Below are 15,984 nucleotides of genomic sequence, written 5' to 3'. Positions count from 1 at the left end.
ATCCATCCATCCATCCATCCATCCATCCATCCATCCATCCATCCATCTTCATTACAATACATCTTGTTCTTTTCTAGTGGTTTGCATGTCTTCCACTTTTCTGTGTTTCTGGGTTTGAATCTCAAAATATCGGGCCACCCGGTCCAGCTAATCTGTTTTAAGTCTACTGTATACTATGAATGTGAACTGTTCTTATCATCTGAAAGAATTTCAGCTCACCCGCGACTCTAATAAGATGATTAAAATGGCGGGGCCTTTGACACCTCCCCTAATCTACAGTTTCTTAAACGAATACGCCCCGGCCCCTTCATGAGGAAAACATAAAGCACGTTTGCATGTCCACTTGCTGTCTGAACAAATCACAGTAAAAGAGCGGTCGTCTTAAACGAGTGCTGATTAACAATTAGTGCGCCGCCTGGCAAAGCTCCATGGAGCCAACATCTTGACATGTGCATGTTAGGCGTTGACAAATGAAGCATTCAGCCTCTTACCCAAGCAAGCGTCGCCACACAAATGACTCGATAATACCCGCGAGGTATCGCTTGCATTGTCCCGTTAGGGTGTAATGACGCAGGAATTAGGCAGAAGGGATGAACGATGTCTGTATCATCTTTTGCACCCCATTTGCATTTTATCAGTTTGACCGCCACATCCAGCGGACCAGCTGCGAATGCAACGATCATTCATCCCCAGCCATACTATGTCGGACAGGTGAAATGGTCTTACAGCTCAGCTGATCGCCCGCTCTGTCATTCTCGCCATAGCATAACGTGAGTGGCTTGTGAGAGGTTCTGATCTTGCATCCTTGTGAGTATAAATAACCTCCAGTCTGTCGTTTTGTACGGAGACGGCACATTATTGTGGTCCATTGAAAGCAATGGGGACAGCCATGATAATAACTGCATAGATTTATTGATGGTTAAGATTTTGTTCCGTGTGTGGAATTGATTGAATAGCAAAACTTGGCTGCAGCTTGCTGACGTGGTGGCGATTCAGTCTCAACTACCGTAATTTGTGGACTCTAAACCGCAGCAGCTAAACTAAAATCCTGTTTTGTTCATATATAAAACGCACTGGACTATAAGTTGTTTTAATTTTTAATTTTCATATATAAGAGAATATGCACAAATCATACAATATCATACAAATCATGAAAAACCCACAGATAAGCCACGCAGGATTCAAACGTGTGCAAAAAGTAGCAGCTTAAAGTCCAAAAAACCTGATTTTAAAAGAGAAACCAACTTGTGAGTTGATAGTTCACGTATGGACACTCATTACCTCCTGAATTTTGACACCATATGACTTTTTTGCTATATTTAGTGACTTTTCTGACACCTCTAGTGACTTCTCCTGGTGTTATTGGAGACTTGTGGAGATTATGAGACTCCCTCCAGAGCAGATGTTCACACCTTTGCATCCAAACTGCAAATGAACAACACCGCCACTAGCGAATTTAACAGCAACCGGGCAACAGAAGATCAATCATGGAGAAACGTGTGCGACATAACAGAATGTTTACTAGGTTGATGTCCATTACACTCTTTATTTTGCACATTATTTTCTCTTTTGGTGTGTTTTTTCATGCGGGCAGTTAGAAACGGGTGTTTGCGTCATTGTGGGAGTGAACACAGCTTACTTGCTTCCCGGCTAAGGGAAACTCCTTCTCTCAATCCTTTTAAATTCAACTTTAATTTTTCATGGGGAGGGGATTGCAGAGATTGACCTGTTTAACATTTCTTTGGCTTATTTAGTTTTTTTTTGTGATCGCACCACAGAAGGTTGCCCTTAATGTCAAAGAGGGGAAAAGGGTAAATGGAACATCTTGCGACAGGAAAGCGGTAAATAACGTCACTGTCCTGACAGCTCGGCACAACATGGCTAAAGCACCAATAAGCCCACATCAATAATTAAAGCAGTGGAACTGAGTCAGCTGCCTGCCTCCAAGGCACACACAAAATAATATTTTTTTTCCTTTAAAAACATGGCAAGAAATAAATAGGTTTTCTGGGTGGAATGTAAATATTCATAGTGTTTCCCTTTAAGAAAGCTGGGAACTGTTCTGATTTCTGGGGAATATAGCATACTATGTTTCCTTCAATATATTTCATTGATTTTACTGGCTCACAAATTAAAGTTGTCCCCTAAATCGCCTGACTTAACAATTAAACATTTTTAGTCAGTGTGAAACTGGAAGTGTTGACTCACATTTACTTATCCCCCCCAAAAAAAATCAAATTTACGAGGTCTAGCCAAAAAATGATCTTGCTTGTGTGTGTGAAGAATTCCTGCGGTCCTAGTGCCAGTCCAGTTTGGGAAATGGCCAAAAGAAATTAAACAAGGAGGGGAGCCACACCTTCTCCCTAGAGCAAGCCCGAGGCCATCATTACAAGTATCCAGGGACCCATTTCCTCCATTTCCCTTGAGGGGCATCTGATCAGCAGAGCACTCTCAACCACTCCATTTGTCACACAGCTCTGCAAAATGTGTGCCACTCTCTCTTGCTAACCCATTTCTCCCAATTGCCAGATCGGGGTCATTTTTGCTCATGTTTTAGGATTGGGTGAGCGGTTGAGGGGGGGGTTACTGTATACGCATGTGTGTTACGTCATGTCTCCAGGAGCACATGATCTCGCGGATTACGGTGGAGTGTGGATGAATGTGGGCGTGTGCGTCGCATCTGGCACATGCATGCACACACATGTGCATGATTGCTTTCTGTAGCACCCATGCGAGAGAGAGAGAGAGGGAGAAGAACACACCACTGTGACGGCGGGGTGGGGGGTTAGCATCTTCAGATCATATTGCCTAGATTATAAATCTGTGCATTTTTTTGATAAATCAAATCAGAAGCATTGCAATGCTTTGCTCATTTTTTTTAGGAGCAGGACGAGTACTTGTCATTGCAACCGCAAAGGAGAGAGTGCATGGCATGTGCACCGATTTTTTTTTTTTTCCTCCTTGAAATAAAATGAGTGCCATCTCCATGGTCCCTCTGCATTCCGGTCAAGCAGCATGTCATGGATGCAATGACAGGATCATAGAGAGAGACAATGGCTGGATGGAAGGTGGTGCTAACAAGAAATGGCTCCATTCATCCTCACGCACGCTTGGAGATGTCACACGCAAAAAATACCTGTTTGCGTCAAGTTCCCGTGCAGGACGCCGGTGGCCGGTAGTGGTGGTGTTTCCGTGTCCCCGCGTTCAAATGAGTGCTGTTCGGTGATGGTGGCGAGGTGAGGGGAGGAGAGGAGAGGAAAGGAGGGGAGAGGAGAGGGAGGGGAAGAGGGCGGCTGGGTGCGCAGCTCACGGGAGCCTCTTACAGCAGCGGCATCATGCTCGCTGGGTGCCCGTCAGACAGCACACATCCCGCAGCTGCGCCTCCACGTCTCTCCTCCTGCATGCTTTCTCACTCCTACCCCAAAAAAAAAAAAAAAAAAAAGCCACTACAACCTCCTCTATTGTCGGTCTTGGGTGTGTATAGTCCGAAAGGTGGATGCAAATTGGTGGCGGTAGTAGTGGCAGTAGTAATCGGGGGAGGCAGACAGCAATGAAGATGCTGCTGCTGGTGCTGCTTCTCCTCCTTGCTGGCCAGACTGAAGCTCGGCTCCCCTGCTTGGAGAATGTCTGTCCCCTCCCTTGCATGAAGCTCACTCCCTCGCCATCCTCCCCCTTTCTCTCTTACTCGCTCACTCTCTCTCTTTTGCCACCCCTTCTTTCAGCACAAACCGAAGTGTGCAAACTCATTGCAAAGACCAGGAAGGTGTAAAAATAGGCATTAAGGCGAGAACATATTGTGGTGACAAAACATGAATATCTAGAATATTTCAGATTCAAATGTAGAACAGTAACAAGAAGAATTATTTTGTGATTTGCTGGCACACTACTATTTAAAAAGTTTCGGGTCACTTTGATTATCCTTGTTTTTGAAACATGAGCTTTTTTCCTGGACTAATTTTCTAATTTATTAGATTTTATTAACAAAACAGACATTGTGAGTGATCCCGAAGTTTTGTATTTTCCGTATAATATGAAAAACACTTCAAGGTCATAATTACTAAACAAATCACAGAGAACTAGAACAGGCAAACTCCATTTTTGTCATTTTGCCTGAGAGTGATTTGAAGTTTTATGGCTGCAGTAAAATCTGGGGCGGGGAGAATTTTGTCTTTGTGATTTATAGGGCTATCTATCTAATCAATCAGTATTACATGAAAGATGATAAACGTTCACTTATACTAACATGCAAATTCACTGGCACCCAACTAAGAGCGCTACTTAATTTACGAGTCTTTTGCCAGTCTGAAACAACATTGGGAAAACCCCAATTTAGATCAGTATTTATCCGGAAGGTATGTCTTATTTTCATTTCTGCATGTAACTTATAAATGATAATGACAACAAAAAGGTCAGCCCATATATTTTTTCCCTCAAATATCATACAATAATTACAATGTCAATTCTCATCACTGAGTTTCTTGTGTGAGCCAACCTCGAGTTCCTAAAACTAATCCCCTATGTTGACACACACTTGCACAGAGTATACACACACACATGCGCTATTCTTATTACGTCAACATTAATTGCTCATTCGCCTCGCACATTAGTCACTCTGGTGTATTAAATAAAACCCGGCGTCACGGTGTAAATATAGAATTTCACAATTCTAATTGTGTTGATAGAAAGGACACACCTTTAAAAATACTGATAAGGCAAGTCGGTATGTGTGCACCCCACGTTGATTGAGCCCTTCATTTTGTGATACCAACAAATGGAGAGAGGTCACGTGACTCACCCCCCCACCCCCCCTTCCCCTCCCTCTCTGTCAGCTTGCTTTCCTCCAGCAGCCACTAATTGTCTGGCCTCCCAGCGAAGTCACATCTCTCCCTCCCCATTCCCTCGCTGTCAAATGGGAGGAAGGAAAATGTGGGAAGATGGAGAGAGGGAGGATGCTAGTGGTCTGTGCGTGGCCCCCTTTCACCTCCTGCTGGTGACAGCTGTGACTGCACTCTCAAACAAATCTGACCGCTTTGACTTTTTTTTTTCCTGATTGCTCAGCCAAAGAGAGCAGAAGAGCAAGTGATTTATTTAAGCAATGTGCCGTGCTTCACTTAGAGTCTAATGTGATCCAGAGTAGGATAATGAGAAGATTAGCTGTGTCTGAGAAAGACCATAATGGAGGAATTCGGTTGTGAAATATTTGTCGCGTCAGTGCAAATCAATTTTTTCACTCTTGTCTTTTGTGCGTCGCGGTGTAATATCTGAATTCACTTTGTTTGTAGCGGAACAGCTGCATACAAATATCCATCCCGATCCGTAGCGGTGATTACATCTTGTCTTTTGTTTTCATACTGAGTTTATTTCACATCATAGCTCAGATTATTAAAATCATCTTCAAGTGTTGTGTTTTGCGGTTGACTGGGGAAATAAAGTGAAGCAGTTCTTCTTATTACTGTGAATTTGCAGCCCAATGTTTGCATGTTGCAACACTGAAAAAAAAATTGAAATCCACTCTGCTCCAGTGACCATTTAAACTCCATCCAAAACCATTAAACTGGATTTAATAAGCATTCATTTGCTTTAACTCAAATGGGCCTCAAGAGGTTTAAGCACTGTTCCAAACTGTCCACTGTATTTTATGAACTGTACAGGCACTACAGAACTGGAGGCTACTGTGTGAAAAACTATCATGCAGAAACATCATCTGCCTTGGGCGGTCATTGTCAAAACCAAAATAGCAGAGCTGTATTGAGTTTTCCTGGATGGATGCATTAGTGGCATACTTGAAGTTGTCCAAGCAGTGGCTGTGGGGTTTTTGTGTGTTGGCTAATGTAGCCATGTGCCACATACTCTCAGTGTCGTGTCTGAAAAGTTTTTATCTGTGTGGGTTAGGGGTGGGTCAGGGACCAGGTTGCTGATGCCAGACTTATTTTGCAGTATCGGTCTCGCGACGTTGACCATTACCAGTATTGGTTGCCCTATTGGGGCTGGTGTATGATCAGGAGTTAGAAATGAAAAAAATACAAGGTTAGAACATTGCAATTTGAAGGAAAATTACTTTAATTGGGTGTAGCTTTTTTTTGAAAAAACAAAACAAAACATCTGTTATAGTTTTTTGAGGGAAATATGTATCGAAAATGTTTGTGGTATCGGCGCTTGTTATCGGTATCATTGACTACTGAAGATGTGCAATATGTTGAAATTCTTGATCCTTTGCGTATTTTGATAAAAGCATGTCATATGGATGTCGCTAACTGTTTAAAATTGTAATACGTCCCCTCTAATGATTGATGAGGTGTCACATATGAGCTTCTTCACAGGTCTTGTATTTTTTAACATTAATTGGCACTCAGTTGTGAAAAGTTCACCTACTATTGAAATGCAGAAAAAAAACAATCAATAGTTGAGAAAATGATCGCGTGTAGTTGAGTAAGACCATACTCAATGATTTTTACTTTTAGCTATCCTGTGAATCAGTTGTGTTACTACTTTAGCGTTTTAACAAGACAATTTAATTGAATCATCTTTGTTTTCAAAGAAGGCATATTGTGAAAATGTATGTTCTAGTTACATATGTTTGGGTTTCAGAGTTTCTGCCCACTCAGACAAGCTGTATAAATGTGACCTGTTCCCAAAATGATGTAACTGCTTGACATATCACCCATGACTTGGAGGCCAGGCTAGGGGAAGATCTGTCACTTTCAAGATACAGCTGGATGCAGAGATTAGCATTTGCTAACATTGTGTTGGTTTCTGATAAGCGGCACATACTTGAATGTCTGGCAAAAAGTTCAAAAGTAAGTGTTCAGAGACTTTTATTGAGACACCCGGGAACTCTTTTTAACCGTGTACACAAAAGCATAATTCATATTTCCTTCAAATACTTTGACAAATTCTCTGCGTGACAAAATGAGAGGCAGAAAACTAAACCACAGGCAATTCACGTTCAATTTAAACAGTCTTCAAGGCTGTGACTTTTTGCATTCCCCAAGGTCACACTTTCAGAGACATGAAGCTTTCATCTTAACCCAGAAAAAACACACACACGTTAAAAAAAAAAAAAGATGAGTATATATCGTTCAAGTGTCTTCCAAGACAGACCTTCATCCTCTGGAGGCGCAAATGCTGCAGCATCAGCGCTAATGAGACAAGCAGATGGCCTTCATGTTGCTCCTTTGGAGGTTCAAATCCCTCCGTTGAAGCGTAAAGGGCTCACGTAGCACTAAATCCATCACATGGTCGCCGGCTTAAAGGAAAATATTGTTTCATTTATGAAGAGAGGAATCCCCGAGTGCCTCGAAGGATGACACTGCTGCCTTCAGCTTCATCATTATTTTCATATCTCCTTATCTCATCATTGGTAATGATTCAGCAAGTCAATGTTATTGGTTGAATATACACTCGATGGAAACTTGATTTGGTACCCCCGAGCAGAGGGCTATTAAACCCCAAACAATAGGATTTTGCTTTATCAGCAGTTCTATAATATTAGTTGCGTTGTTTTAACCACTTTTCCCTGACCATTAAAATGTATTTTATTTGATTTACAAAATAATTTTTGTGTCCACCTTTAGGACATATAAAACTCGTGTATGTTTGGATGGATGGATGGATGGATGGATGGATGGATGGATGGATGGATGGATGGATGGATGGATGGATGGATGGATGGATGGATGGATGGATGGATGGATGGATGGATGGATAGCTTTAATATTTTATTATTATGTTTTTATGGTACAGCACAATCTCAATTTAACAGACTAATTGGGGTGAAGGAGTTTTTATTTGATTTTACTGTATTATTGCTTCCAATGCTAATCACTTTGTGTCACTTTAGGGCAGTGTTAGTCACATAATTGAATTTATTTATTATTATTTTTTTTTTTAATCATTCCAAAAACATTGCACGCCACTCAAAAGAACATTTACAACTTTGGCTTTGCACAAGAAGAGCGCAAGTTGTACAAAGCTTTAACAAGAGACGCTGTCCAAAAGACATGTTGGACCTTTCACACAGGGCTTCACATGGGTGGAACCAATATGGATTTCTTTAAGCCTCCACGCTGACTCTTCTTAGTCATGCCGGATCAAGAAACGGCAGCGACCTGGATTTCAGACAGCATTTGGAGATGGAGTGTTCTCTTCGGATCTTCTGAGCACGATAGAGATGCTCCCAAATCAATGGGTGGGGGCTTAAGTCCTTGGCGCAGTCAGAGTCCGCTGCCCACTTTGCTCAGCTGCTGCATTGCAGATAAAAATAACAAAAGTTTATTGCAAGGTACCTTTTGCCGTGCACTGCTTAACAAATGCACTTGACCGCTTGGCATATAAAACAAAGAGAGCATCAAGTGCCTTTAATTCTGACGCTCTCTGTTTCATTGAGATTCTGACAATTTACAGTTTTGAGCAAAAAAGAGGGGGGATAGATGGATGGATGGATGGATGGATGGATGGATGGATGGATGGATGGATGGATGGATGGATGGATGGATGGATGGATGGATGGATGGATGGATGGATGGATGGAGGTAGGTGGGGAGTGAGGGAAGGAGGGAGGGAGGGAGGGATAAATAGATGGATGAATGGATGGATTGCACGTGTTTATATATTTAGAATTTTCATCCACTGGAGTCTGACTAGATTCACGAAGATATAAATTACCTCCAAGGAAGTTTGTGAAAGATCGTTCTCTTAAACCCGATAATTCAGCCCGTATGTGTCTCTAATTTTATTTTATTTCTTCTTATTTTTACTTCTCGCTGTGCCTGACAGGCAAAAAGTCCGAATGATTGCTTCTATTGAGCGGGCTAACTCGGAAACTAACTCAACCGTTCAGTGTTAAAATAAACAATCAAGGTCTATTTTGTGAGTTGCTAATTTCTCTCATTGGCTCTGTGAGTTTTTTACCGCATGCCTAATTGTCAGATGTCTTAACTCACTGTGTGAAATTACAGGCAACATTATTTGTGCAGAACAAAGTTTGAAGATGGCAGATAATTGCACATGCAAGGAAGTTTGCCCTCTCGCTTAATGAAGTCAGCGCCATGGGCAAGAGACCGGCTCTCAGTGGAGTTCCTCTGACAGTGCAAGTAACAGCCACCTAAAAAATTGCTTTTGAACTCTTGTAAAGGAATCATTAGGGAAGCGGTCCAGCTCCAACCGTTATTTCTGACCTTTAAAGGCGCCGATGAATGTCTCACCTTTGAATCTCATGTGGTTGGACCACACTGTTCACTTAATCATATCCTCCCCAAGATTTTAAGGGTTCTTTTTAAAAAGGTGCCCTATTTGTGGCCTGAAGGAAGTTTTAGTCCACCTCAAGCTTTTTGTCAGCCTTTATTTCGTGAAAAACACAAGTCTTAGGGTTTGAAATCATGAGAGAGACGCGATAAATCAGTAACAAAATTAATAAGCATTTTTAAATCACAGCCTATCCATAAAAGCTTTAACAAGCATCTAGTTAACGCTTATATGATATAATATATCGTCTCCCCTCCATACAATATCTTACTTCTGAGGAGCAGCGTTCCCAGCGGCACGAGCGACTGATACCACATCGGGCAACGGCCGCTGCTTCAGGGGGTCTCCCTTTGCCTTTTTAGTTATTTATTTCTTTATTTTTCATCTCCCAGCGCGCTTTGTGATACTCGTTATCTCGCTCCCGCAGCCCCGCTGCGCGACTTAAACGGCAAACAGGAAGTGCTTTGCTGACATGGCGATGCCCCAGACACCGCACACTCTTGCCGAGCTCATTTGAATGATAATCAGAATCTCGCTCATTGTAGAAGCTTTATAGCATCGGCACCTGAGCGCGTTCCGGTGTGTGCGTGTTTAATATAAAGGGCATGGCAACATTCTATGGTTATTTTGTGTGTATTTGTGGGAGGAAATGAAATGCGGCCTCATTACTGTATAGGCCTCTGTTATGCGGTATGACGATTATGCGCGGGTGAAACCTTATGGTTATGTTTGTGTGCCGTACTGTTGTAATATAGTGTATATATTACAGCATGCTACATCAATGAGGGCAATGGAAATCAGAAGCGGCTTGACATTATTTTTAATTGTCTGAATCGCTGCCACTGCTGCTGCGTAGTGGCTGAGGCAATCCTAATAATACTAATGAGGTGTTCCAAAACATGCTACTGGAGAGTAAGCACCAGGGCACACCAAAATTTCATAGTTTCACATCAATTATGTGAGGTTAAAATAATAAACTTGTCCAGAGAGGGAGCGAAAGCAAACTCCAGCCGAATTAGATTGTTTTATAGACCTAAAATAGACGTCTAAATTAGGTTGTTGTATAGACCTAAAATAGACGTCTAAATTATGTTGTTGTATAGTCCTAAAATAGACGTCTAAATTAGGTTGTATTATAGTCCTAAAATAGACGTCTAAATTAGGTTGTTTTATAGACCTAAAATAGATGTCTAAATTAGGTTGTTTTCTAGACCTAAAATAGACGTCTAAATTAGGTGGTTTTATAGACCTAAAATAGACGTCTAAAATAGGTGGTTTTATAGACCTAAAAACAACCTAATTTAGACGTCTATATTAGGTCTAGAAAACAACGTAATTTAGACGTCTATTTTAGGTCTAGAAAACAACGTAATTAAGTCGTCTATTTTAGGTCTATAAAACAACCTAATGTAATATCTTGTTTGAGATAAAAGAACCAGTGAAGTGATGTTCCAGTATGTGTGATGAATGCAGCCCGGCTTTGATTTACTTCACCGCTGCTCTTACAGTATTCATAGGCTCGCCGTCATCGGACGCATGCATCAAGCCTCCATTCCCCTTGAGAGCAATTATCGCCGACTTCTACAGTATGGACCCGAGTTATTAATCTCTCTGTCGACTTTTGCCGCGACAATACAGCACTTTCCGCCGTTATTTACTGGATGAGTCTGGGACCGTTGCTTTTACTGCAGCCTATAATTGCGGGCGCAAATAAGCTGACGTCAAGAAAGCCCCGCGGCTTACTCGCTCGCTCGCTATTGGCGAGTGTTGAGGGACGATCAACTCGATGGCCGGTGGAGTGCCTCAGCAGCAATGTCATAATCCACTTAACAGCCCCTTGTTGAGGCTGCTCTTTCTTTTTGGGAGAACGTGTTATGCGGTCCGGCTATTAAGAGCCGAAGAAAAGCTCCTTTGATGCTCACTGAACAGATTTCTCAAGTTCTTTGTTTTGTGAGACATCGATAGAAGAATAAAATCACTTTTTATTTTTTTGTATTTTAATTGATTTTCCACTTTTAGTTAATGGCAGAGAACATTTGACTTTATGCATAACTTGCTGTTCTCCGACACGCTGAACAGAAAAAAAAATCACAATCGTGTGTAATACATAAATGCACTTTCTTGTTCATTTATAATTTGCATTTAAACAGTCCTTTTAATCTTTCTGCTCACATTTTGGAATCACTAGACCAAAGACATTATTCTGTGAATTGCCAGACAAAATGGTTTAATAGACTCTGAGACGTCTGTTGTGAACCAGTAACACTGCACCCTCTCCATCTTTGTCACAATCTTCTCTCATGCAGAGTTTTTGGCAAGGTCAAGAAAATATGCGGGTAAAATATTTCAAATATGTCAAAAAGTTTCCAAAAATGATAAATTACTACTTTTGCAAGGAATAATTGGGCACTTTGGCAATGTTCAGTGCAAATCACTTTGTGATTGCCTTCCACCCTTCTTGTTATACCCTAAACAATGCGAAACTAATACAATTTACGTTTCTTTGTGAAAATTATCTTTATCAATCATTTTGAAGTATTAATTGACTGTCTCGTAGTATTTTGCGTTTCTCATGCTCGAATAAACAGGAAGTGCAATATCCTGGTCATGTGCGAGCCATTGATTAGTCATACATGTTGGTGGTGGGTTGCTGGCCTCGTGTGTGTGTTATTGTGCAGCCAACGGAGGAAGTCCAGAGAAAGGCCATCTGTCACGCTCTCACCTCGGCTTGCTTTCCGACCCCCGTCGTTGACCCTGTCCACCGTCACCGTCTCGTAACTAACCTAACTCACCACTGCCAACCTAGCCAGTGGAAATTCTGAAAATGTTGTCTCTGGTGGTTCTTGTTGTTATCAGCAGTGACTCCGCCCACCTGCCACTGTACGGCACTTTTAGGGATGGTTTTGTCTCAGGGGACAAATGAGTGAGGATATTTTTGTGTGTGTGTGCACATGAAGCTTGAATTCTTGGTGAATTTTACACTTGATGAGTGGGCAGGCGCTCGAGAAACTGTGTACAAACAATATGTCGCCTTTAATGCATAGTTCATTGACTTCATGGTAAACCACCTCAGCATTGAAGATGCCATTACCCTTCTTGTCACAACAACTCCATCGGCAAATCTCGTCATACGTGAGCATGCTCGACTTTGCGGAACAACGCAATGTTTTCACTCTGTAAATGTCTTACTCCATAGCCAAGGATGTTCCCTTAAGTGTGTGCGGTTCAGTTGCGTTGTGCAATGCATTCTGCATTCCTTCAGGCGCTCAGAGCCGTCAGATGTCATCTCGAGAAATTATGGATGGGATGAACGGATTCCGAGCGCCAGCCAAGGTCGTGTATCGCAGCATTTCCGCGTGTGGATCATCCTCCGTTGCTGCACTTTTTTTGGTGTTACATATAATGCCGATTTTAAACAAAAAAGCAGAGGAAACAATGGTAAAATATTTCATTCTGCTTGAATGCTTTTTGAGCAGATCAAGGAGGAAAAACGACTCTCTATACATCCCACACCACAAGATAATCACTTAGGATAATCTTTTCAAGGCATCTGACAATCAGGCCTTTTCTGACTTTGATAATGAAAAATCTGAGCCAACTGGAAGAGGCATCCTTTGTTGTTTGTGCTGAACGAGCAAGTTAGAGCATGACTCATGGCGGCGGCTCTTCATGTGATAAACATATTCATGGCATTTGCTTTACGTAACCATGTTAGCGTAGACGCTTGTGTACTGTACGCGGGAGACAAATGTGTGCAGATGCAAGTGCTGCAATCTACAGTGCCTTGGGAGAGGACGTTCCTGATTCTTCTTTGGCTATGAACGATGTGGGCGGCAAAGAAACGCCACAAGTTGTCTGCGATAGCTGGTGACATCTGAGATTACCGGTCAACGTGAAGGGCATGCGCCACCGAAAGCGACACGGTTGAATTAATTGATGATTGCTGCAATTGAAGTGCTTCTGACATAAACGAGTAATCGATACAAAGTCTTTTTCACAGCTTTGCGCAAACCCTGCGGGAACACGTGTTTGGGTTGCTGCCACTGTTCCCTTCGGAGTATGTACATGTGCATTTGAAGATGCGGGGGGGCAGGGCGGGGGTTGTATGCACCCCCTGGAATTCAGGTGGGAAGACTGATATCATAAAAATAATGATAATGACTCTGCTCTTCCTATTTTGTCTGTGTGACCATCTATACCAAGTCACGAGGTTTCTGGTGTGTGGTTGCCAGAGAAATGAGACCGATGGGGCTTAATCTGGCGTGACACTCGCCCACGTCTTGTGTGTGCCCCCCCCCCCCTCCTCTTCATCCAAGCAACAGAAACATTCACGTGACTTTCATAGATAAAGTGAATGTGCAAATTCAAAATGAACCCTTGGGGAGGCGGGGTGACAAATTGTTCTTTAAAAAGGGAAAGACGGGCAGTAAATTTCAAAAAACAAAGTAGGATTTAATGAAATAAGTGATTGCGTCATTTACGTGAAGTCTTTTTGTGTAAATACGGGAAAACATAGGGATCAAGAAATAAAATCCTCTACTCAGTTAAGGCTGGATTTACACTGAAATGCCCAATTCCAAATTAATACCTGCAATTTAATCCAAGCAACCATCACACATCCCATCCGTTCATATGTTGGTCTTACACTAACTGCTAAAAGCCAAATACTGCTCACAACCACTAGACGGCATTTTTATATGATCTCTCGAGTGATTCCATGATGTCTTTAACGGTGATGTAGTGTCAAATGAAACGCAGCTCTTTGGCTTTTTGCTTGCACCGCACCATTTCAGAGTGTTCACAGGCAATTCCTCACCGCAACATAATAAGCTCCACAGCTTCTCAATAAAAGTCCATTTGTGAAATTGTACAATGCCGCTTATTGGAAGAGAGACAAAAGAGACAAAAACATTGTGGCAGGACCATTTCTCTGAGCGGCTTCCAGTTGTCAGAACCTGATAGCTCGTAAACTCTTCCCTCCGTTTGCCACACTTCCTCTCTGGCGGCTCCCGCCTCACCCGACGCCCCTTCTTCATCCTTCCCTCCCAAATCCCCCAAGGCAGATCAGGGGGCTTCTGTTTCAGGAAGGAATTTCCAAGAGGATAAGATGAATGAAGAGTTTGGAGATCACAGCTCTGATTTCTTGTTGCTTTAGCTCTTTCTACAAACAACCCACCCTCCTTCCTTTCAGGAAGTGCTTTTGAAGACGTTGGAAAGGATGCGGTGATGCCTCGTGTGTGTGTGTGCGTGAGTGTGATTCTCAAATTAGAAGCTTCCCCCAAACTCCACTTGAGAAAACCCCTTTTTACGATATGAGGCATTAGCGTAATCCATTTGGTTTAGTAACCATGGCAACCACAGTTGAATGACAGCGTATACATAAATTAATAGAGTAAAGTGGTTGCTTGCCTCACATTAAGCGGGCCTCACTCGATCTATAACGCTGTCACATATGTATGGACATTGTTATTTTTAGACTCTCCGAGAAACGGCTTATGTTGTTCGCTACAAGCCGTTTAATGACTGGCTCCATTATCAGATTGAATGCCGCTTCGGCATATGGCGTCAAGGTCAATACCTATTGATGAGTGTGTTGATCCTCCCAATTATCTATTTCTGTGTAAAATTCCCCCAAACAAATTTGATGATCATGCTTGGCTCTTTGAGACTATTTTGGGGTGTTCCGAGCCCTACGTGTGTTTTCATATCCATGTAATCAGTTCCACGTAGTTTCTGCAAGTGAGTTTCACTCCACATAAACTCATAAACTTGATGTTTCTTAGGAACCAACAGCGTTTTTGTAGCAGCCTTGGTTTTGTAATTTTCCATCCACAACGATTAGGTTAGGCTTAACCAATCTCCAAGACATGCCATATTGAAAGATGGCTAAGCCACTCAGGGATGATTGACAGGAGCTTGCGATAAACATCTGCAGCTGCTCCATGATCACCGGTTGCCAACCGACTCCACGTGCATACTTCCCCAACAGCCAACAAAGATTCAACTTTCCAATCTGTTTCCGTCCGTCTTTTGTGAGGATAGCATCTCATTCCAAAGGACATCTTGAGCGGTGCTTGAAACCGAGCCACTCCGGAATGCGGCACAAATGAGCAGCCTGAGATGAAAGAAAGCCATTTTATGCAAGATCCCGTTTGATTGATTTCTTATCTACCGACATCCTTTGCAGTGTCTCTGAATACATCTGCCTTTTTTGGTCCAGTGCCTGAAACCAATGACAAACTGATAAAGTGGAGCACATGGTGTCATCACTGATTACAAGGGAACAGGTGGAAAACCAGAACATTGTCAAATTTTGTTATTATCTTTACCTCTGTGCTGGTTTTGTCTCATCAAATGAAAAATGCGTTTTTTGTTTGACTCTTATTGGAAACTTCTGGAGATTACCCCCAAAACAGTCTTTTTATAAATCCCTTAAAATGGTTTGCTCGATACATTAAAATAGTTTTTACTTTGAAATGAAGAAAAACTCTCTGCCGAGAAGGAAAATTGATCTCGGCTAACTTAGCCATCTTGTGTCAGTCGTTCTAGAGAATGTCAGACGTCAATCGGGTTCAATCTTCTGAAATGAAGTATCCGCTGCAAGACATGAACTTATCCTCCAGACAGTCAACACTGGTTCGAGCTTAATTGCATTTGGAGGTCAGCGTTGTTTGTGGCCAAGCGGAGGCGTCGAATGAATGTGTATTTAAGACCTTGCCCGCGTTCATCAGTGGCAACTGG

The 15,984-nt window shown here is 42.2% G+C and overlaps 1 protein-coding gene and 1 long non-coding RNA gene across 4 annotated transcripts in view; one reads left to right on the top strand and one right to left on the bottom strand.

Annotated features, from left to right (window-relative positions):
- Positions 1–3,611, bottom strand: part of LOC125966839 (protein unc-13 homolog C) — a 78,946-nt gene extending 75,335 nt beyond the window's left edge. For all 3 annotated transcript variants that reach the window (XM_049717317.1, XM_049717318.2, XM_049717319.1), the window contains exon 1: positions 3,137–3,611. The gene's annotated coding sequence lies outside the window, so the exon portion shown is untranslated. The remainder of the gene's footprint in view (positions 1–3,136) is intronic.
- Positions 1–15,984, top strand: part of LOC137840229 (uncharacterized) — a 151,213-nt gene that overhangs the window by 72,485 nt on the left and 62,744 nt on the right. The gene's annotated exons all lie outside the window — the stretch shown is intronic.

The sequence above is a fragment of the Syngnathus scovelli genome, chromosome 4, assembly GCF_024217435.2.
Source record: "Syngnathus scovelli strain Florida chromosome 4, RoL_Ssco_1.2, whole genome shotgun sequence".
Classification (NCBI taxonomy): Eukaryota; Metazoa; Chordata; class Actinopteri; order Syngnathiformes; family Syngnathidae; genus Syngnathus; species Syngnathus scovelli.
Note: the sequence above shows the minus strand (reverse complement) of the source record. Positions and strands in the feature narration are given on the sequence as shown.